The sequence below is a fragment of the Xenopus laevis genome, chromosome 4S, assembly GCF_017654675.1.
Source record: "Xenopus laevis strain J_2021 chromosome 4S, Xenopus_laevis_v10.1, whole genome shotgun sequence".
Lineage (NCBI taxonomy): Eukaryota > Metazoa > Chordata > Amphibia > Anura > Pipidae > Xenopus > Xenopus laevis.
In genome coordinates, this window is record NC_054378.1 from 94,336,740 (window position 1) to 94,361,419 (window position 24,680).

The following is a 24,680-nucleotide window of genomic DNA, read 5'->3' on the forward strand; positions in this document are numbered from 1 at the left end:
CTGCGGCTGCAGGGGGGCCCAGGAGGTATAGGGGCCCCACGAGGCCCTAATTTATATACAGTTTCACTAAATATTGGTAAAACTAGTCAAACTCTAAACTTATTTGGGGACGGAAAAATAATTTGCTGTGGGGCCCAGTAAGATCTAGTTACACACTGATGAATACTCATGACTCATACAGCAAACCGTGTAGTTTATCTCAGTGAAAGCAATGACTCTAAACTTACTGAGTTATTATGGGCACAGCCCCATACAATTCCCAGACAGCAGCTCGTCTAAAAGAAACACTATGCAGCAAAAAGAACCGATGGATTGTCATGAAATCAGTCGGACAGATAAAGAGGCCCAGCAGACAGCCAATTGGATTCAGCCAGCACTCCCTCGTGCAGGACACCTCAGCTGTAGGTAACACGCAGGTCACTCTTGCCATTGGAACAGGCGAAGGAAACTTTAGCTGCTGAACTACATTTCCCATGATCCGCAACCTGGGCTTTACCGGCGTGAGGACACTGGGAGTTGTAGTGCTGAGACAGGGCGACTATTCCCGTCCATAGAGAAGCAGAATGCGGCGATAGTCACAAAACAGACCCAAACGTCTCCCACCAGAAATGAGTCGGCAAAAAGTGTCCAGAGTCCATAGAGTTACTACCAGAAACAGGCGGCGCGCAAAACCTACCTGAATACAAGGCACCTAGGCAGTGCAAACAGCGGCAGCTCAGTTATCGACAAGGGAGAAGTAGTTGAGAAGAGTAGTAAGAATATACAGCCACCTCCCAGAGAGCCGGCTATCCAACTAACACCGGCCGGCGGCGAAGGTTTGAACCAGGGTGGTGCCCGTCAGCTCACACCCACCCTTAGAGGAGGAGCCTCACAAGAGCCGCGGAAAAGGCAACCCTCCTTATCCAATCAGTGGCTCGATATAGTGCTTGAGTGACAGAAGGATTTGCGCGCTTGTCCGGTCTGACCAATGAAGTTCAGCAACAGTGACAGTGTGGCCGAGTGAAATGCCCTGTTAGTTGGACCGGAAAGTAACTCAGATTCAAGCCGGCTTGATGGGTGTAAGGGATATGTTGCGCCATTACAGCTAAGGGTTTGAATGTTCCACGTTGTCTTAGAAATCTGGTTTTAAATATGGTTTCAGTTGGTGTAAGTGTATATTATGTTTTAAGGTACATGGCTGAGGGTTTTTTCCAAGCGCGGCCTTGGAGAATGATTGTCAGTCCTACCTGTAAGGGCAGAAGCCAGATGGATTTCCTACTGCGTGTGCCTCAACCCCCGGGGCGTCATTACGCAATCCTGTTTTGTTTTTCTGCGCATGGCTGAAGAAAGTTGCCTGAAATATAGTTGTCTGCTATTTACATGGATATATAAAAAAAAATATGATCCTGTTTGTGTCTCAAATCGACGCGTCATTTTGTGTAGAGGATTGTGGGAGGTGGTGAAGTTTATGGGCTTTAGGGGTGGTTCACCTTTAAAGTAAACTTTTAGTATGTACTAGAATGGCCACTTTTAAACAACTTTTCCATTGGTTTTCATTATTTATTTTTGATAGTTTTATAATTATTTGCCTGGTTCTTTCCAGGTTTCAGATGGGCGTCGCTAGAGTTGCCACCGGCCCGTATTTTACTGGCCTAGCGCTGTGCGATGTTGCTCCGCCCCTTTTGCGGCATGCCGCGTAGCTCCGCCACATTTTGCGGCACGGACCGCCCCCTTTTGGTGCCTGCCCCCTTTTGGTGCCCGCCCCCTTTCGTTGCCTGCCCCCCACTGGCCGGTAAAATTTTTTAATAAAGATGGCAACCGTAGGCGTCGCTGACCCCATCTAAAAAGCAAATGCTCTGTAAGGCTACACACTTATAATTGCTACTTTTTATTGCTCATCTTTCTAGATAGGTCCTCTCCTATTCATATTCCAGTCTTTTATTCGAATCAATGCATGGTTGCTAGGGTAATTTGGACCCTAGCTACCAGATTGTTAATAGTGCAAATTTGAAGAGCTGCTGAATAAAAAGCTAAATAACTCAAAAACCTTAAATAATAAAAAAATGAAAACCGAGTGCAAATAGTCTCAGAATATCACTCTCTACATCATACTAAGGTGAACAACCCCTTGAAGTGAAAAGGGCAAGGCAGCTCAGGCTTCAAAAAGAACAGCTCTTAAAAGCGATAAACAGAGTGCTCGCCTATAGGGTTAGGGCACACGCTGCTATTTCGGGCGATTAGTTGCCTAGCGACAAATCGCCTCTTCTTCGGACCCCGAAAAGCCTTCCTTCCGGCTAGAATGTAAATCGCCGCTGGGAGGGCATCTTTGAGTGCTTCGTTTTCCAAAGTTGCCTCACGAGGAAACTTCAGGCGACTTCGGAAAATGAAGCACTCTGAGTGCAATCCCGCCAGCGATTTAGATTCTAGCCGGCGGGAAGGCTTTTCAAGGAGATTAGTTGCCCGAAGAAGACTTGATTTGTCATTGCCCCCGAATGTTTGCGTGTGTCTCTGTCCTAAGGGTAAAGAAACTAAAAAATTTCAGGCGACTTCAGAAAACGAAGCGCTCAGAGTGCCATCCCGCTGGCGATTCTTATTCTCAAATTTAAATCCTGCCTTTTTATCTTTTTTGCAATAATTTATGAATTTTGCCCCTGATGAAGACCACGTTAGTGGTCAAAACGCGTAGGGCCAATATTGGGCCATAGCTGAAAATGTAAGTGTATTTTTGTAAATGTAATAAAATTTTGCCTTTTTAAATTTGAGTGTGCAGTCCCTATATTTATCTTTATACTGAATTTTTGGGAGACTTTACTTGGGCGGTCTTCATGGGACAAGCACCTCACTATTGAATTAAAATTGGGTGTGCGCCTTCTAAAAATCTAATTTGTGGCGATTCTTATTCTATCCAGCTTTTCGGGGAGATTAGTCGCCCGAAGAAGAGGTGCTTTGTCGCAGGGCGACTAAATTTGAAAATTTTTCCATTCTGTGTAGTTGTAAATGTTTTCAATTCAGTATTGTATCCACAAAAATGTCAGCCACAATAAAAGCTTCTTTTACAAATGTTTAACCTTTTACCACCCCAGAATAATGCGACTTTAAAGGAAAATGATACCCCTGAACAATGTAGGGCTGTTAAGAAAACATAAAGTATAAAGCAGTTCAGATGTAAAACCCCGATACACCTCAATAAACAATTTCCATAATAATATACTTTTTTAGTAGTATGTGCCACTGGGTAATCATAAATAGAAAATTACCATTTTAGGAACTAAAATGAAACCCTGGGACCATATGATTCACGTTGCACACAAACAAATCAACAGCACACATACCTGTTAGGCCACTGGAGCCTCAAGGTAAAATTTGGAAAATAGCAATATTGACTAGTATCTATATCCCAGTTTGGTAACAACCTTTAAAGGGGTTGCTCACCTACCAAACACTTTTTTCAGTCCAGATTGTTAATCATAAACAACTTTTATTCAATTGCTATCCATCTTTTATTTTTTACAGTTCTACCACAATTTAAGTTTTTAATGTTCAAGTCTGCAGGGTTTCAGTCTGTGGAATATTAGTAACTATTGTATCAATTGTAACAGCTGCCTTTTATGAAACTCAGGGATTCTGCTCAGCAGCCTAAAGATAACACAAGTATCAACTAAATGTATCAATTTAGAACAGTTGCAGAGTTGACGAAACCCCCCACTTCAATATTAGAAAAACGGCCACAAATACAAAGGAAAAGGTAAAAGTCTTTATTTCTGGTGAACAATCTGAAAACAACTGAACTAAAAAAAAACCCTTTTAATCCTTTTAAAGGATGTTACCAAACTGGGATATTGATATCCGTTAATATTGCTTTTTTACAACTTTTACCTTGAGCCACCATTCTCTGTGCTCCCTCAGAAATCATATTAAGTGACAGAAATAGGCCACTTAATACGATATAAACTTTATGTTGGTGAAGTATTCATTTTGAGGGTATAGTTTTCCTTTAATAATGTCAGTACTAAATTTTTTATGGTTTATTGGGTTTCGTATTGGATCAAGCAGCAGGTCCAAGTGGGTAAAATGGGAGTTGGGTGCAGGTCTATCTCATTAGACCCATGCTTGTCTGTAGATTAGGGTTCTAAGTGATGTGTTACAATTAGGAAGCCTGCTCTGTCTCACATTTGTGTTCAGATCTGGGCAGGGCTTGGGTGTAACAGAGTGTGGCTAGTTGGATATATGGGGCCCAATGAATTCTTTAGTATTGTATCTGCCTTGAGGGCATTAAAATCAGTTCTTTTTGAAGCTTGCTTTAGAAGATCATGTAATGCCAGCATACTATCAGAGCATGCATACTAATTTCTCATGCATACTGCTGTAGGTCTGCCCATAGTGGGATGGGTGAGCTATGCACACTAAAAAAACCTCAAAAATGTTTTTGCACAATATTTCGTAAAGTTTTAATGCAATTTATAGATTCACTGCCCCCTTTCTTGCAACGGACACCTTTGGGTAAGTTATACTTGGGGAAAATGTTTTGTTCCAGGTTTTCATGTTTCTATAAAAAGATACAATAAATAATTAATAGCAGGAAACCGTTTCCCCTTTGTATGAAAAGGGAAGCCATTTTTTAACCATAGACATAAAAATGAAGCCAGTAAATCTTTTTCTCACACTAAAATCTATAGTTAGTATAGATATGGGTGTATATATAGTTTATGTGAGTGTATAGAGGGATCAGTATCAGTGTGTGTATGGATGCTGGGTTTCATTTGGAGGGGTTAAACTTGATGGACTTCAGTCTTTTTTCAACCTGATTTAAAGTAGAAGGAAAACTACGGAGGCATTTTATTGCCAATAGATTAGCTGCAATAGTGCAAGCTAGAATGCTATATTTATTCTGTAGAATGTTTTACCATGCCTGAGTAAAAAGCTCTAGAAACTCTCTGTTTGTTTAGGATAGGAGCTGCAGTATTAATGTGGTGTGACATCACTTCCTGCCTGAGTCTCTCCCTGATCTGGGCTCAGATTACAGTAGAGAAGGGAGGGGTGGGGGGAGAGGAGCAAACTGAGCATGCTCTTGCCCAGGGCAATGAGGTTTAAGCTGAAGGCAGGAAGTCTGATACAGAAGCCCATGTGTACACAATAGAAGGAAAGAAATGTGGTGTTTCTTTTGACAGGGGACTCAGAGCAACATTACTTTGGGGGTTTACTGGTATATTTAGATGGACCTTTCTGATAAGGCTTACTTAGTTTTAACCTTTCCTTCTCCTTTAAAGGGGTGGTTTTAGTATGTTTTAGAATGACCAAATCTGAGCAACTTTTCAATTGGTTGTCATTAATTATTTCTTATAAGTTTTTAACTATTTGCCTTCATCTTCTGATTCTTTCCAGCTTTCAAATGGGCGTCGCTGGCCCCTTCTATAAAGCAAATGCTCTGTAAGGCTACAAATGTATTGTTATTGCTACTTTTTATTACTCAACTTTCTATTCAGGCCTCTCCTATTCATATTCAGTCTCTTATTCTAATCAAGGCATGGTTGCTAGGGGAGTTCTGACCCTAGCTACCAGATTGTTTAAAATGCAAAATGAAGAGCTACTGAATAAAAAGCTAAATAACTCAAGAACCGTAAATAGTAAAAAAATTACACCGAATTGCAAATTGTCTCAGAATATTACAATCATATTAAAAGTTACTTCAAAGGATAACAACCCCTTTAACTATGTACAGTAACTATTTAGTAAGTCAACACGCTCTGTGTCTTAATCATTTGTAAAATTATAATACATTATTGTTAAAAATGGCAACACATAGGGGCCGATTCACTAAGCTCGAGTGAAGGATTCGAATGAAAAAAATTCGAATTTCGAAGTATTTTTTTGGTACTTCGACCATCGAATTGGTTAAATTCGTTCGAATACGAACAAAATCGAACGAATCGAACGAAAAATCGTTCGACTATTCGACCATTCGATAGTCGAAGTACTTTCCCTTTAAAAAAAACTTCGACCCCCTACTTCGGCAGGTAAAACCTACCGAAGTCAATGTTAGCCTATGGGGAAGGTCCCCATAGGTTTGCTAACCTTTTTTTGATCGAAGGATTTTCCTTCGATCGTTGGATTAAAATCCTTCGAATCGTTCGATTCGAAGGATTTAATCGTTCGATCGAACGAAAAATCGTTCGATCGATCGAACGAACGTTTAGCGCTAAATCCTTCGACTTCGATATTCGAAGTCGAAGGATTTCAATTCGAGGGTCGAATTTCGAAGTATTTTTTACTTCGAAATTCGACCCTTAGTGAATCTGCCCCATATTGTATCTATATCTATATATATATATATATATATATATATATATATATTATTTTTTTTCTATTTTGGCTTTAGTGACACATTGTATTATTACCCCACTGCCATGAAATGTAGTGAATGACCTTAAATATATAGTCCTCTTTCCTGCTTGCATTGAGACTTGTTTGTCTTACAAGTTATTTGATAAACTCTGCTTCCTGGCAGAACAAATCTCATGTCCTCCTATGCTTTGTTTGGCCAGTGGCACACTGACCTATTTGGTTGCTGCAATTTTCTGTTGTGATTAATGCACTAGACTTGCAGCAGCTGCTTCACAGTGTACACAGAAGCAAGTATTGCAAATTAACATGGCAGTCAATAATTCAAATAGCTATGCTGTGTTTGTGCAAGTCATAACCAAAGTTTATAGAGATGTGACAAAATGGGGCAGGTCCTTAATATCAGTGCTGTTTGGCTTTGTACATATGTGGCTCAAGGTAACATTATACATAATCAATATCTTTTTGACAACTGAATCTGGTTTTTAATGTGAACAGTTATAAAGGTTTGTTCTTATTTATTTTGACCTTTAAAATTACAAATATATTCTGGGAATCACTTTTGTTAGTAATAGCTTTTCTATGTGCTAATATGATCTATGACAAATTACCAATTAAATTGTCACACAATTTGTAAGAAATGCTTCAACACGAAAAGGGTTTTGAGACTTTTGGGTCCAATCAGACCATATTAGTTTGTAATATATACATTTGCCATAATGCTATAGAGGCCCAAACTATCCAGATTATTAAGGACAGCCCCCAGTCATATTCTTACTGATATTCAGTTTGGGACCACTTGTCTTTTGCTTTGGACTCCCAGAAATTTCTTCTGTAGGTGCAAGGAACACTACTGTATGAGAATGTGTATGATAAATCCAGCATGTTAAGACTTCCCTATAGCACTGGATGATCACCAGGATGTTCCAAATATCATATAATCTCTATTCAACTAAATTACCACTAATATTTTAGCAGGGAAAAGTAACCACAACCTTCAACATATCAGCTGTTGCACAAATACAAGTCCCCCAGTCTTCTGCAAACATGCCTTTTACCTCTGCCACTGCACTATATACACTACAATGTAAATGCACTTATCAACATCATTCTATATTAGATTAGCATATGGTATTCATTTAAATATTAGTTATATTTACAATTAGATAACTAAATCATATTTCCTTTGCAAATTATAAGCTGCTGTACATACAATACTAATTCCAAAGGTGTTTTTCAAACATGCATTTAATGAAGTTATAGGCAAAATAGAAAAAATTGGACAGCACTCATAAAATACATAATAGCCATAAATAACCTGTGTAATGTACCCTTAAAAATGTTATGTCATACAACTGAAATAATATAACATGTATTCCCTCCCTCGTTTTAAAAAAATATGTGCCTATTAGACATTTGACTGTGCTTTCATATGGTTTTAGAACTTCTTTTTATATCCTTATAATACACAAGATCCTTGAATATCCTGTATTATATCCTTAATTTATATTAATATCCTGTAATTCTATCCTAAACGGTGCTTAATGATGGCATCAGTTATAATTGGTGCTTTAAAATGTCACGTGACCCACTTAAAGGAGAAGGAAAGTAAGCCTTATCAGAAAGGTCCATCTAAATATACCAGTAAACCCCCAAAGTAATGTTGCTCTGAGTCCCCTGTCAAAAGAAACACTGCATTTCTTTCCTTCTATTGTGTACACATGGGCTTCTGTATCAGACTTCCTGCCTTCAGCTTAAACCTCATTGCCCTGGGCAAGAGCATGCTCAGTTTGCTACTCTCCCCCCACCCCTCCCTTCTCTGCTGTAATCTGAGCCCAGAGCAGGGAGAGACTCAGGAAGGAAGTGATGTCACACCACATTAATACTGCAGCTCCTATCCTAAACAGACAGAGAGTTTCTAGAGCTTTTTACTCAGGTATGGTAAAACATTCTACAGAATAAATATAGCATTCTAGCTTGTACTATTGCAGCTAATCTATTGGCAATAAAATGCCTCCGTAGCTTTCCTTCTCCTTTAAATATGTGTATTATAATAAATAATGTACCCCCCAGTTGTAAAATATGAGTATATTAGAAGTCATCTCGGAGTTCCATGACCTTTATAAAACACTCGGCCTTCGGCCTCATGGCTAATAATATCCTTATAATTTACAATAGAGGTATGTTATTCATTATATATATATATCAGGGTTACATCATATTTTTTTACTTGTCCTGTGTTACAATTAAGGGAGGAAATATTTATCTGATACTGGTAGCTGCATTCTCCTACTATTCTGATGAATATGCATATTAATATATTTTCCTAAGTAAGAATTTAATGTAGACATTTCAACGAATAAAAAAAAAAAGGGTATAGACATATATCAAAAAAGTTCTCCATGTGCACGTACACTTGGCATTATGTAATAAAAGGCAGATGCAATAACCTAGAGCAGTCAGTCAGCAGGTAGCATTTACCGGTCACCTGTTTAAACCAAATATCGTATTGGTTGCTATGGTTTACTGCTCCTGGACAACCTTAGTGCCTTTTGTTACATATCAATGATAATATTTTAAAAACATTTCACCATAAGTGCCCAATTTGTTTGCAAAAAAGTAGAACATTCTCTATACAGAACTCTTAAAGGTTTATGTTTGGATCCCCCCTGTACATGGGATTTTTTTTGGTGGCATTTGCTCACAAAAATCTCTCTCCACCAGCCAAATCTAAGGCAAATATATCAGATTAGGTGTTTTCTCCACTGGCAGAAAAATGGCGATAAGTAAAACACAAATTTTGGCAAATATCGCCCTTTGTCCGGCACCTGGTGATAGTATTGAAATTCAAGTGGGTTTTAGCTGAAATTGCACACTTGAGAGTCATTGTGTTTTTTGAGAAAGTGGCAGTATGGCTATGAAATGCATTAAGCTGTATGGTTCCTTGATTTGTGAGTGATTCTGCACTGTTTTTAAATAGAACAATAAAATAATGATGTTTTTTATAATTGTTTATTTTTTTTATAATTGTTATTGTACATAGTTAATCATTATGCTGGGATACTGGGATCATTATATAAATAGTCTTTATTTGGTGTGGTTACCATCACATTTATCTGAAGGTGAGCATAGCATAGAAAATCCGCCCATTTGGCAACCTTGTAGAGTGTATCTTTCACTGTTTAGCCAGCTAAAGCTCACCATAGATGATTTTTCTCTCCTTAACAACTGATTTTAGTGCGATCTGACAAATCCATCAAATTATAGTGAGGTTAGTGGGCACTGAACAATAATGCATCTAACGATTTTTCATCTGACATTGGTCAAAAAATCGATCAGGCAGGTTAGTAGAATTTCATTGTTCACAGTGAAATGTATCCATTGTCCAACTGTTTGCAGGGCCAAGCAGGCATAGATACCTACAGTTTTCCTGGCTTCAGCTAGACACTATCCCTTTAAATGATCCTTTTAGTTGATGGACAAATTGTACATTTAAACAATTGTTTCAAGATAAGCTTGATCTTATGATTTGAAAAAATCTGAGGCCACGGATTGGCATCAGTTGATATATTTTCCCTGCCAATGTTTTCTCCACCAGTGGAAAAAAGCTTTGGCCTAACATTCATTTTACAGTTGCTGCTAATGTAGTTGGACTTTAAGTATTTCCAAGGGCCCACACTGACCAGTAACTGAACTAATGGGTATGTTTATGGAACAGGGCTAAAATGTTCTTTTGTATATATTTTGGTATTGCATATCATTAGTAAATTGCCACAGAGGGATATACATCTGTAAATAATAAACCAAAAACTAGAAGCATTGGAGTTGGAAACTCTAAAACAGCTGAGGCAAGGAGTCTCAAGGAAACTACCTGAAACATTCTTCTTCCAGACAAGGAATAAATAAACAAGGCAGGAATGTATGAGCAGGATGTAGCTTGCCATAAATTGTACAGAAGGGGGGGGGGGGGTTTGGTGATAAAACATATGAAAGAATCGTCAAATCCTTTCCCTGAGTCTATATGTGCAGCTTGGCTCCTGTTTTCTTGTAAAATCATAGGAGCAATTAGGTTTTTATTACATATAAAGGTGCATAATGAGTTGTATGTAAAACAGCAGCCAAAGACACAAAAATTTACTAAGTGAAAATGTGTTCATTGATCAGCCAATCAGGATTCAGGGTTTTCCTAATACTGAGCCTCACCCATATTGACACAGATGCTGATTTTGCATTATTTACTGAGCAATGCTTTATAACATAGTTATATAGTTACATAGTTAAATTGGGTTGAAAAAAGACAAAGTCCATCAAGTTCAACCCCTCCAAATGAAAACCCAGCATCCATACACTCACCCCTCCCTACTTTCACATAAATTCTATATACCCATACCTATACTTACTATAGAGTTTAGTATCACAATAGCCTTTGATATTCTGTCTGTCCAAAAAATCATCCAAGCCATTCTTAAAGGCATTAACTGAATCAGCCATCACATCATCACCCGGCAGTGCATTCCACAACCTCACTGTCCTGACTGTGAAGAACCCCCTACGTTGCTTCAAATGAAAGTTATTTTCTTCTAGTCTGAAGGGGTGGCCTCTGGTACAGTGATCCTCTTTATGGGTAAAAAGGTCCCCTGCTATTTGTCTATAATGTCCTCTAATGTACTTGTAAAGTGTAATCATGTCCCCTCACAAGCGCTTTTTTTCCATAGAAAACAACCCCAACCGTGACAGTCTCCCCTCATAATTTAAAGGACCAGTAACGTCAAATTTTTTTTTTACAAAATTCGTTGGTATACATCGAAATATAAAAACCAACACACTTTAAAATTTTAAATTGCAAAGCCTTTATTAAAAAATAACTTACTGAAACTCCACTTCCTGTCCTCTTCAGAAACGGCGACACGGCGACCATCCATCCTGCAGCAGTTGATTTCTTCTCCCTGGCTATCTCTCCTGGCCACCCTATGTCTGCCGCGCTCTGCTCTGCCAGCAAGATTGATAGCCAGCTTCTTCTTCTCCTCCAGTGACTTCTTGATGCAGCCGTACTGGTCCTGGTGGTGATCATCTATGGGGCAGTTGTGGTTGGCACGAAACCCGCGTGCGCTGGCCTTCTCCCTGCACACTCGGTGTGCTGCTGCTGCTGACTGAGCCCTGCTGTCCCTTGTCTCCGCTGAACCCTGTGTGATGGAGGTCCCTGTTGGTGGTCTGCGACGGAGAGCGCTTGTTGTTGCTCCCACTGCCGGCCTGTCACTCCTGATCGCTGCTCCCATTAATAGTAGCGCCATGGAGAGCCTGTCCCGCAGTGCTGCTGCAGATTCCATTGCCGTACTTCTCCACCGATAACAGCTTCAGTTCAAGCGGCAGCGCCTGGGACAGCGCCACGCTGACAGGCTCTCCTGTCAGATCCATGGCGCTCTCCACCGATAACTGCCGGCCTGTCCAAAATGCAAAATGCAAACCTGAGCATTTTAAAGTCTTATTCATGGGATGACAGCGCCTGGGACAGCGACACGCTGACAGGCTCTCCATGGCGCTCTCCACCGATAACTGCCGGCCTGTCACTCCTGATCGCTGCTCCCATTAATAGTAGCGCCATGGAGAGCCTGTCCCGTAGTGCTGCTGCAGATTCCATTGCCGTACTTCTCCACCGATAACAGCTTCATTCAAGCAGCAGCGCCTGGGACAGCGCCATGCTGACAGGCTCTCCTGTCAGATCCATGGTGCTCTCAGCCGCCCCCCACACGCTGCAGACCCCCTGTCAGCAAGAACGTTAATAAATAAAAGCGATGAAGAGTTCTGTATTGTCCTAATGAGAGCCTGTCAGCGTGGCGCTGTCCCAGGCGCTGCCGCTTGAACTGAAGCTGTTATCGGTGGAGAAGTACGGCAATGGAAACTGCAGCAGCACTGCGGGACAGGCTCTCCATGGCGCTACTATTAATGGGAGCAGCGATCAGGAGTGACAGGCCGGCAGTGGGAGCAACAACAAGCGCTCTCCGTCGCAGACCACCAACAGGGACCTCCATCACACAGGGTTCAGCGGAGACAAGGGACAGCAAGTCAGCAGCAGCAGCAGCACACCGAGTGTGCAGGGAGAAGGCCAACGCACGCGGGTTTCGTGCCAACCACAACTGCCCCATAGATGATCACCACCAGGACCAGTACGGCTGCATCAAGAAGTCACTGGAGGAGAAGAAGAAGCTGGCTGTCAATCTTGCTGGCAGAGCAGAGCGCGGCAGACATAGGGTGACCAGGAGAGATAGCCAGGGAGAAGAAATCAACTGCTGCAGGATGGATGGTCGCCGTTTCTGAAGAGGACAGGAAGTGGAGTTTCAGTAAGTTATTTTTTAATAAAGGCTTTGCAATTTAAAATTTTAAAGTGTGTTGGTGTTTATATTTCGATGTATACTAACGAATTTTGTAAAAAAAAAATTTGACGTTACTGGTCCTTTAAGTCTTCCACACCTCTAACCAGTTTAGTTGCACTTAGTCTCTGCACTCTCTCCAGCTCATTTATATCCCTCTTAAGGACTGGAGTCCAAAACTGCACTGCATACTCCAGATGAGGCCTTACCAGGGACCTATAAAGAGGCAGAATTATGTTTTCATCCCTTGAGTTAATGCCCTTTTTTATGCAAGACAGAACTTTATTTGCTTTAGTAGCCACAGAATGACACTGCCCAGAATTAGACAACTTGTTATCTACAAAAACCCATAGATCCTTCTCATTTAAGGAAACTCCCAACACACTTTAATATAATTTTTGCCGAAGTGCATAACCTTGCATTTATCTACATTGAACCTCATTTTCCAGTTTGCTGCCCAGTTTTCCAACTCAGACAAATCACTCTGCAAAGTGGCAGAATCCTGCATGGAACCTATAGTTCTGCACAATTTCTCCAAATGTTTCATGAGTTTGCAATTGATCCTCAATATTATACCGCACTACAGTATAAATTGGCTCTTTATGGGGCAAATTCACTAACCTCCGAAAAATTCGCCAGCGACGGCTTCGCTCACAGCGCAACACTTCGCCAGGCGTAGATTCGCCAGGACAACGCTAATTCACTAAAATCCAGAGTTGCGTCCAGGGCACCGAATGCTGGCGAAGTTGTGCTAGTGTTGCTGCGCCAAGCAAAGTTGCACTTATTTGCATACTGCAGGAAGTTAAAGTTCAATGGACGTATATGTTGCAGCAAATACATTACACTACACAAGCCCCGGAAACTTTAATAAAATAAAATAAAGATATTATATTGCCCTACACATGTGTCCAGTGTATACTTTATGTGTCATATGTTAGGAAATGTAGGGGGGAAGCCGGTTACCCCCCAAAAAATGTAAGCTCTTTTTCAGCCTATCACTCTGAAAAAGGAAAAGACGCTAGCGTTTTCGGGCCGAGAAAAATGTTCAAAGATTTTTTTAGAAACTCCTATCTACTCTATTGCACTTCGCCTGGTCTGAGGTGGCGAAGGCAAGTCTGGCACAAGAGGTAACGTTCAGTAAAATCCGTATCTTACTGAATTTGCATAGTTATGTCTATTCGCCAGATCGCAAATTCGCCAGGCGTTAGGGAGCGAAGAACCGCTAGAGTCTATCTTCTTCGCTAGTGAAGTTACGTCAGCGACCGTTAGTAAATCGGCAAAGTTCTGAAATGACGTCACGCTGGCCAATTTTCACCAGCGTTAGTCACTTCGACCTTTACTAAATTTGCCCCTATGTGTTAATAATCAGTGGCGTAACTACCAAGGAACAACACCCCACTGCTTCAGGGGGCCAGGTGGGAGTCTACTTCTTGGTTGTCGCCTGCAATTTTGTACAGATGGGGGTTCACGGCCGTGGTTAACTCAGGTCATGAGGAAAACCCCTGTGAGCAGGTGAATGGACCAGTGCAATAGAAGTGCAATAGAAGTGCAAATGTTAGAGCTTCTCTCTTGATAGCTCCTCATTAGCATAGCACAAGCAGCCTGACCCTGGACTGACCAGGTCACTGTGCCCACTCCAAAAATAAAAATCACAGAGAGGGCCTGGACCTTTTTCATTGTGGAGGGGCCATGATTCCCAGAAGTTATGCCATAGTTATTAATAATAATAATACTTTAATAATAACAATAATTACAATCTAAGGCTTACCTTTTAAAATGTGACATTAAATGTGACCTTAAAGAGATACTGACACCAGAAAATGAACCTTACATCTACCATTAAATTGACTTTGCATGCTTCTTATAATTTTCCATAAAGTATTTGCCCAATGCTTATACATTACCTATCTGACTCCCTGTGATCACCTATGGGGGGCTGCCATATTTGTGCAGCAGGAGTCTGTTAGCATTAGAAACTTTAACTGACAGGCTGAGATGGGACAGTCAAGTTGGCAAAGCAGTCAGGTTTAGGAACATCAACTAACCATTACTTACATCAACAAACCTCTCTGCAAAAAACAATCAGCATTTCCTATAGGTAACTTTTAATGTACATTCATATTTTTAAAAGTAGTTTTTTAGTGTCAGTATCACTTTAAGCAACTGTATATTTCATATTCGGATTGGCAGAATTCTTACCCAACTATCTGCTCATACATGAATGGAGTGTTGTAACAGGGACTGAGTTATACAGAAATGCTTCCTTTATTTGAGAGAACTGAAAGCAAGGCATAGCAGTCTTAATTTATTGTCCTTAGCCAGTTATTGGAAACCTTTCACCACTGGTGTCTTAAAATGTTATAGTTTGTGACTATAAAAACTGTACCTCCAGAATACAATAAGCCTTAGTGTATACTTGTTCACAAAAAATGAAATCTATAAAGGTTGGAGTGAAGAGATGTCTAACCCAATAGCCAGTGAAAACCCAACTTCCTTCTTTGTCACTCTAACCTCTTAGTTAGTTAGCAACTTGAAAGGGGGGCTAACTGTTCAGGTAATTTGCTTTTGATCCTTGACACTCATGCCAGATTCAAAAGCAAACTAACTGAACAGTTATGTCCCAAATGCCTCCCCCTCCCTTAACTCACTGGTAACAGCTAAGACAGCTGCAAAGGAAAAGTACTGTTCTGGCTATTATGTTAGATAGTTCACTCCAGTCTTTATAGATTACATTTTTAGCTAACTAACTATATTAGAAACATTTTTTATTTTGCACAGCCTATCTATTTATCCAGTTTTTATTTTTGTACTGAACAATTCCTTTAAGGGCTGAACTCCATGGAATAATTTTGAGCGATTCGATGCGCGGCGACGAAACGCAGGCGACAAGTTGGAGGCGCTGAATATAATGCAGCAAGAAACATTGCAGGTACAAACAACACACAACACAACTGTCGGATGAAGACGCGTGCTTGCCTCCGATTTTTTTTGTCTCTTTAACAAGATAACCTTTTAAACAGGAAGTTAATTTTTAAAGCACACAACAGCTTCCGCCTGCCAGTGATATCGGTGAAAGTACTCCCTGTATGGGCCATAAGTGACACAGTTTTGCACCTTTTAGCTTTCAGCACTTGGAGCCATTGGTAAATAAGCCCTATATCCAGGTCCGGACTGAGAATTAAAATAGGCCCTGGCATTTCAGATACACAGAGAACCAATCAGCCCACACAGAGGCCCAAACAGCCCCCACCAGCCCACTAAATACTGACTTTCTATGGCACCTTATAGCAGCCCCTCTGGCTTTTGCCAGAACCCACAGATTGCCAGTCCGGGCCTGCCTATATCTTGTGCCTGTGAAGCATCTGAGAAGGGGAGAGAGAGAACCTGTGTCTGATGAGTGATCTATCAAGAAACAGGCCAAACAAGTAATGCAGGTAACCTGAGCAGGCTAGATAGTGATAAAAATGTCCCCCAGCAGACATAGAATTAACCTGAACACAACAGTCTGCATATTATGAAAATGGAATTGTGTATTTCCTGTGTATTTTCCTTTTTTCCTCAGAAGTTTTGAAAAAAAAAACTCACAAAACACAATAATGGGGGGAAAGTTCTTCATGTTATCTGCAGAGTAAGTTAGGTTGAAAAAAGACACCCGTTCATTAAGTTCAACCTTTTAACTTTAATTTAACCTGCCTAACTGCTAGTTGATCCAGAGGAAGGCAAAAAAAAAACATTTTGCCTCAGGAAAAAATTCCTTCCTGACTCCAAAATGGCAAGCACACATAAACAATGTAATTGAAGTAAAGTGAACAAAGAGAGAAAAGTTTGTTGTGCCATTCACAGCTAAACACTGTTTTGTGCATTGCTGAAAATTGCATTCAGAAAATGAAACATTTACATACCCCCATTATGACACATAGTACCGCAAAAACTCTATCACATGGCCTCAGAAATGGAAAACAAACTGTTGCCTCTAAATGCATATTTATAATGCTGTCATGTTCCTCATATAGCTATCTAGCTATCTTTTCTGACTATTACAACATCACAAATCCCCGGAAGAGAATTCTGGGAGAGGATCCAAGCACCTTCTCCATTTTCATTTCATCTCACTGAGAATACACATTGTACTACCTCAACATCCTGTCTATAGGTTTATAGGTGTAATAGGATATTTGCTCTTCTTTTATTTTTTTTATTGCTTGTTTCATTACAACTTACCATAAAATGATGTGTTTATCTGGCAGCGTTGGTTTTTTACCGTCCCTATATTTTTTGTTTGTTACCCTACCCACCTAAATAACCAGAATGGTTAATGGCAGTGGCATTTGGAAATTTAACACTGAACTTTTTTTTTTCCGAACATCTGTTACAACCCAGTTTTTCAATCCCTTTCCTTTTTAACATACTGCTTGGTTATATCCCATTAGTTGCTGAGAAATTTTTGCTATGATACACATTTTTATTGCCTCTCCATTTAGGTTAGAGAAAGTACTGTATGTAAGCTAATTCAATGAGGTGTTCCCATATGTAAATCAAATTGCTTGCTATTTTTTCCCCAGGCTAGCACTCCTATTCTGAAAAATGCACCATCTAATGATCTTTCTATAGAAGCATGCCAGTAATGTAACTAGAGGGCCCCCCGCCCCCCTCCGTACGCAAGTATATACCCAGAAATCGGCAGGATGCAAGCTGCCGGGGGGCCCTGAGGGGGTGCAGGGCCCTGGCCCAATTGCACCCCCTGCTCCCCCGGTAGTTCCACCACTGTATACACATTTGCAGTATACTAACATTTACTGACAGTGGCATAATTACAGAGGAAGCAGACCCTGCGGCCATGGGAGTGGGTTGGGGGCCGGGCCTGCTTCTTCAGTACGGAGGCTCATGGGTGACCTGCAATGTACCTAAAATTACTGGTCACCGGTTGACATTTTCACAACAATATTCACACTTTGTACCTACCCCACACTTTGTAAATGACCCCTTATGTCTTTGCAACTGTGTAATGAAACAATGTTTTTAAAAAAAAATCAAGTTTGTAACTGTACATCCAGAACCTATCAACAATTTTTTTCTTGGCAGCAATTTTGTATGAGAAAACTTTTCAGTCTGTAGTGCTGTAGAAAGCCATGAATGTCTTATATACCAGCCTGTCCTAAGAATACACCTTTTGCTCCTGGGAGGCAGTACCCAGTACCAACAGTCCCCTCTGATGTACCAAGCCATGCAAAATACAGATTTTTAGTCAAGATCTGGCTCCTAGAAATGCCACGCCCATCCCCTGCCACATACCACTTACCTCCTGCGGCCGCAATCAGGGGCAGGAGCAACAGTGCATACAGTTCTAGTGGGGGAGCAGAGTTGTGTTAGTGGGGGCTGTGGATCCCACAAGGGCTGGGGCCCACTGGTTTTTTTCCCAGTGTCCCGCTGGCCTAGTGTGAGCCTGTTTTCAGGGCCAAACCAATTCTATGGTCCCATAATCCTGTACCATCAGCCTCCTACTCTGGCTGCCATCAAACACCAAAATGTATTAATATTTAAAATTCATTAGAATGTCTCACAACTCACAACTGTTTTTGTATTATGGATTACTACAATAGCCCAAATTTATTTTTGTTATTATTAACCCCCATCCCAGTATGATTCTTTTTAGGACTTTATTCCACACTTTTGCTCTGTGAAGGCCAACAATGAGCCGGGGCCACAGCAATTGCCCTTACTTACTCTTACAGTTCTGCCTTCACAGTCAATGTTCTGTGCTGACTGTTGTTGTTTTTTGTTGTTATGAGCTGCATATCAGATATTTCTGTGTATGTTTCCATTCCCTGTTTGCAAGTCTAAGGGCTCTTACACATGGGCGATTTCCCTGCATTCGCCTGTGTTGTGCTTTCTTTCGTTCAGCCCCAGTGGAGCGCAGGAGTAGACGCACTCAATTATTCTGAAGGGGGCTGTACTCACACAGACGCATGTACGTGCCAAACGCAGGTGCATACATGCGTTCACCTGCGATCGGTGCATACATGCGTCTGTGTGAGTACAGCCCCCTTCAGAATAATTGAGTGCGTCTACTCCTGCGCTCCCCTCAGGCCCGGACTGGCAATCTGTGGGTTCTGGCAAATGCCGAGGGGCTGCTATAAGGTGCCATAGAAAGTCAGTATTTAGTGGGCTGGTGGGAGATGTTTGGGCCTCTATGCGGACTGATTGGGCCTCTTTGTACCTTAAATGCCAGGGCCTATTTTAATTCTCAGTCCGGACCTGGCTCCCCTGGTGTTATTGTTTTACATCTGCATATCTGATCTTTAATATAATTATATAAGAAGTAGTTTAGGAGTTCCGTGACTATAAAAAAACACGAGTCCAAGAGTGCAAAGGCTAAGTCCTTTCATACAGATCAAGGAACTGCAAAGCAAAGATTTGCCTTTGTAAATTGATTACTAATATCACTGCACGTTCAGCTTATGCAGCACAGTATTAGAAATACAGTTTAAAACTAACATTGAGGCAGGGTCATCCCTGAAGATGAGAAAAGGACTTTTACTTTTATATAACCTACACTTAACTCCTTTTTCACATCTGTAAATTATATTCTTTTGATGGAGGGCTCTGAAAACTTGGACTAAATATAATGTGGTCAGCAATTTCTTAGTAATGTTCCACTGGTAGTCAGCATCTTTAATGAAATCTGTCAAAAATAACATTTCACACTGTACATTATGCCTCCCACTGAATCCTATATCCTGTAGGACAGAAAACTGAATTGTCTACCCATACAGTAGTACAGCATAAACCCTAGAATTGCTTGTTCATAACCACTATTAGGAAAAATGTTACTATTGCTGGTAACAAAATTAAAGGGAACAATACCGAGTCTCAGAGGCCCTTTTTTCCACCTACAAACGTGGCCTACAGGGTAGTACAGGGTAAACTATGTGCTGCACTGGAATCTCCCTGGAACTAAACAATATACTACACACTGGATTTAAGGGAACATCTATTCCCAGCATAAGAAAGATATTTGTGCGTTAATTGGGGGAACTAAAGTCTTCTGTTTCCTGTTTTACTGAGTTCCAGCAGCTTTGTTACTATTTTTATCAACATTCCAAACATGAGACAGGAAGTAGGGAATATTTATTTGATTATAGTAGAACTAACAAATATAAGCTGTAAGGACACATAAAACTATAACATTTGTTTTATAGTATGAAAAAAAAAACAGTGGGAAAAATACAAGTGAAAAATGCTGTTGTGTATTTTTTTAAAGGAGTTTATTTAAGCTTTACTCATTTTTACAAACAATAAACAAAGAAAGCAAAGTATAACAGCTGTGCATTGATGTCCTAAAGCTGGCCATCCACAGAGAGATCCAATTATTTGGCGATGTTGCCAAATGAGTAGATCTCTCCCAGATATGCCCACATTGAGGTGGGCAATATCGGGCTGATCCGATCGTGGGCCCTAGGGCATCATAATGCTGCCAATACAGGTGGTCGGATCTCGGGACCGCATCTAAGAACACGTATGGGCCGATAAGCTGCCGACTTGGTCAGTCTATGGCCACCTTTAGCCGTATACATATATCAAAGTCATATCATTTGCATATAGATTCATGAATACATTGGAGTTTGGACCATATGCTTTGAGGGTAAATCGAATGAGCCAGTAAAACTACGCTATTGTGGGGAGTCACTTCTGGATAAGCCTCCAGCCAGGGTGACTATATTTTTTCAAATTTAGCAGGTGAACCTCTAGTAGTGTATGTCAGTTTAAGCTGATTTTTATTTATTTATTAATTTCTTCCACAGTGTGACTGTGTGTGTGTGGGGGGGGGGGGTTAGGGATTCATCCACTTCATTATCACCAGTTTTTTGGCATAATATAATGTGGCCCTCATGAGGTTCCTAGTTTTATTTAATGGTACCATCTCGTCTACCACTCCCATCAGGCAAACCAAACCATTTACCCCTGGAATATCTAGGTTCTGATTCAGATATCTCACAACTGCACTCCAGTATCTAGAGATACTCACAACTGGAGGAAAGCCTTAAAGGAGAACTAAAGCTTAGCTAAAGAAGTAGGCTAGAAATGTTGTACATTATGTTTTGGGCTTCTGTACCAGCCCAAGGCAACTACAGCCCTTTAGCAGGGAAGATTTGTGTCTCTGAAGATGCCCCAGTAGCTCCCCATCTTCTTTTCTGCTGATTTACTGCACATGCTCTGTGCTGCTGTCACTGAGCTTATGGACCCACTCACAATATACAGTACACACAGAATATAAATGTCACAATATAAGGCTGATTAGTAATTAATACCGATAATTACTACATGGCAGCACAGAAACCAATTAGCATCAGAATTTAATAATCAGCCTTGTAGCATCACCTTATATTACAAACCAACCTAATTTTCTGCTTGATAATATGTAACGACCCTAAGCTTAGCTTCTCAACAGCTGCTCAAAGCCCACTGAGCATTTGAGTGTCGCAGACACTTTCCAAGATGGTGACCCCTGTGACAAGTTTGAAGTCCTGGATCATTACTGCTATTGAGAAGCTGAAACTTTAGGCTGGTTCAAAAAGTTCAGTTTATAAAAATGGCACTTTTAACCATATTCATTTTCAAGGTTTAGTTCCACTTTAAATTGTAAATTTTGTCCCTGGTGAAGATTAAAAACCCATAGATACTATCAGTAGCCTCTTCCCACTTCTCTATGTCCAACTCCGGGATACAATCAGACTATTTGTGGTATGCTCGGGTAAATTGGTCAACACTTGTGTCTAGCAGGGCCCTATATAAATCTGAGAGCAGTTTTTTGGGATTAAGATTCCAAAGCCTAGATTCAGTTTTCAAACTAGCCCAAACAATGGTAAGGCAGCCAAACGTAATTGCAAATATCTATACAATTGGATTGTATTATAGTTCTCAGCTCCTCTAACGATGGAAATACACCCATCTACAATTAGATCTGTAATGTGCATAATTCACAACAGTGGCCAGTATTGAAAGTTGGGTAGAGTGTTCAGATGTGGAAGGTTAAAGTTCTTCCATAGTGGAAGTTTGGGAGATACTATGAAGAGGGCAAGACCGTTATTTTACTTCTAGACCATAGTTTGATTGAAAGTACCATAACCCTTTGATGTGCGGGGAATCTTTGATACACCTATAGAGGGTATTTCGGTGGGCTTCCAGGGATACAATAATGGATGCTTGCAGAATAGTCAATGAATTATCTGGGACTGGGTGAAACCAGGATTGTAGATACAAAATTGGCTAGTCACATAGTAATTCTAAAGATTGGGGAATGCTAGGCCTCCTTTTTCTATTAGCACTGCCAGTAGATTCCAGGACATACAGTACATGGCATGTACAAAATTAACTAGTTAGAGAATTTGGCCATCAGCAGTATCATTAGAATAACAGAAGCAAACACCTGATTTGCTGCTATAGAATAATGAACTGGAGTAAACTGTGAAATGGCTCACCCAGAACAGCGAGAAAGCCCACCCCACAAAGAAATCAATATGCCCTTGTTACATATTAAATATTGTTACAAAATGTCATACACTGTATTGTTGGAATTACCAGCTATATCCAGTCTGTCACCTTTCAGCTTTTGCAGATCTAAAACTGTTGCAGTAAGCAGGAGAGCCAATGGTTCATCATGCCTAATGGTGGCCATACATGATAAGATCAGCTCATTTGGTGAGGTCACCAAACAAGTGTCTCTTTTCCCAATATGCCCACTAATGGCAGGGCAATATCGGGTTAATCCAAGAGTTCTTCCCTAGGGCTGAATGATCAGATTACGACTAAGAGAATGGGCGCTGACGGGTTTTAGGACTGCATCAACGAGCTGATGTGGTCCTTGAACCCAGGAAAAATCAAATCTGCCCGATAAATATCAGGCCAATTTTTTGACCTGATATAGATCGGGGGACCTGTTGGAAACCCCACACAAGGGCAGATAAACTGCAGAATCAGTCTAAAGGACCGATATCGGCATCTTTAATCTGCCCATGTATGGCCACCTTAAGAGTGTCATTTCTAGTTACATTTTTTTTTTGTCAGTTCACACGTTACCCATGCATGTTTTAAATATAGACGGAAACACAAAGTGAGGAATACATTATTTAGACATGTGCAATTAGGCCCAGCTGTATAAGCAACCTGTGGCCATGCATCTGTTGATCCACAACAGGTATCCCTTGCAGAAACAAGAACAGGTAGCAGGTTGGGAATCCCTTGACAAGAACACATGTACATCCGCTGCACTTCCACTGAACTCAGGACTGCTCCTTCCATGAGGCATGAGGTGAGAACCTTGCCCCAGAATGCAGCGAGCAGCCAGTTACTAAAGCAGGCAAAAAGCCGTCTTTTAAAAGTAGAAATGCTGTCTGCTAGTGCAGAGAGCACTAATAAGGTTGCCACCTCACCCCTTTAAAACCGAGCACATATGCAATCCACAGCCTGCATGACTAATTAGCAATTCAATTAGATGCATGCTGCAAACTGAACTGATTTATGTGCAACCATGCATCATGCATCTAAATGAATTGCTAATTACTCTAGTTATGCGGGCTATGGATTCCATATGTGAAGTGGCAACCCTAGCGCTTGAACCCTACCCTTCATCTACTAGCGATACTGCCCCCTTTGACCTGCCCCAAAGCTAAAGTTTTAAGCGCAGAGCGTGAGGGGTAGGGCGGCATCGGGGCTTCTGCCACCTGAGACAGCAGCCCTAGGATTGCCCCTGACTGAAATTCTTTCTTTTAGTTTCACTTCAAGGCTCCTTTTTTTAATAACAAAAGTTTGCTTTGTAGAATCAGCAGTGTAATACATTAATCTTATTAGATAGTGTTAATCAGCCATGCCTTCCTCTCTTCATTCATGTCATATCTGCCAGCTACTATTAGCACTGCATTAAGGTAATGTCACATAGGGGTTGAAATTCAGTCTACTGAAAAACGCTTTGCCTTACCTGCACCCAGATCGATTGCACTGGCCCAGGTGCAGGCACATGCTGATGGATTTTGGTGCAGAAATGCAAACTCTGTATTTTGCCTGCACCCTGGACAATGCAATGGTTCCAGATGCATGCAAGGTAAGTGTAGGAGCTGATTCTCTGCCTGCATTTTTCAGTAGGCTGCGATTTCACGTTAAGTTCCATTCTCTTCTGCACATCCGACTCGTCGCATTCGTCATCACATGGCAACATGTAGGAGAAGAGCGCTCCAAGGATTTCAGCCCTTAGGGTAATGGCAGAGCAGGGGATTTGTCACCTGTTTAAATAGCCAAGATGCAAAAATAAATTGTGGGTCACTCACACTGAGCAAAAAAAATTGTGGGTGACCTGCAATTTCACATGCGCTGCAGGTTGGCCACCTCTGGCTACAGAGTCTGCTTTCTCTGTAGTTACACCACTGATTGTGAGTACAGAGAGACCTTTGGCTATTTACAAATTATATCACTGAGTAGCAATCCATAACAGGTAGGGGGGAGTTGAATTATGATCAAAATGCTACGAATGCCATAGCTTGAGAAATAACATTATATACAATAACTAAAATGTTATAGATTGTTTTTTAATTTGTCACACACAGAGCCACATAAGGAGATTTTGCAAGATATTATATGTTTATCTTCTTATGCTGTCCCTTACAAATGTAAATAATCCCATTTTATAGATTCCAATGCATCAAGAGAAATTAGCAATGTGTTTGTCAAGCTTTTGCTTTGTATTTTATGATGCAATTGTTGTATAAACATGGGTGGCAGAGAAGAAAATTTTGTGGTAGGTGTTTTTGTTTTGAATATAAATAGATAATAGCACACATAGCCTTTTTCTGCTCCTTCCTATTATTCTCATCATGTATTCTGAGGCTAGTTTTTCTGTAGACCATAGACTGCACAAGGAAACCTGACTTCAGAGGGGCACCTTATACAGAAATTCTCATTGGTTATGTTCAGTTTCATAGAAAGTTTTATAGCAGCAAAGGG

At 40.7% G+C, this 24,680-nt stretch overlaps 1 protein-coding gene across 1 annotated transcript in view; it reads right to left on the reverse strand.

Annotated features, from left to right (window-relative positions):
- Positions 1-836, reverse strand: part of myh9.S (myosin, heavy chain 9, non-muscle S homeolog) — a 54,425-nt gene extending 53,589 nt beyond the window's left edge. Inside the window, exon 1 of the mRNA XM_018261135.2 lies at positions 677-836. The gene's annotated coding sequence lies outside the window, so the exon portion shown is untranslated. The remainder of the gene's footprint in view (positions 1-676) is intronic.
- Positions 837-24,680: the final 23,844 nt, after the last annotated feature.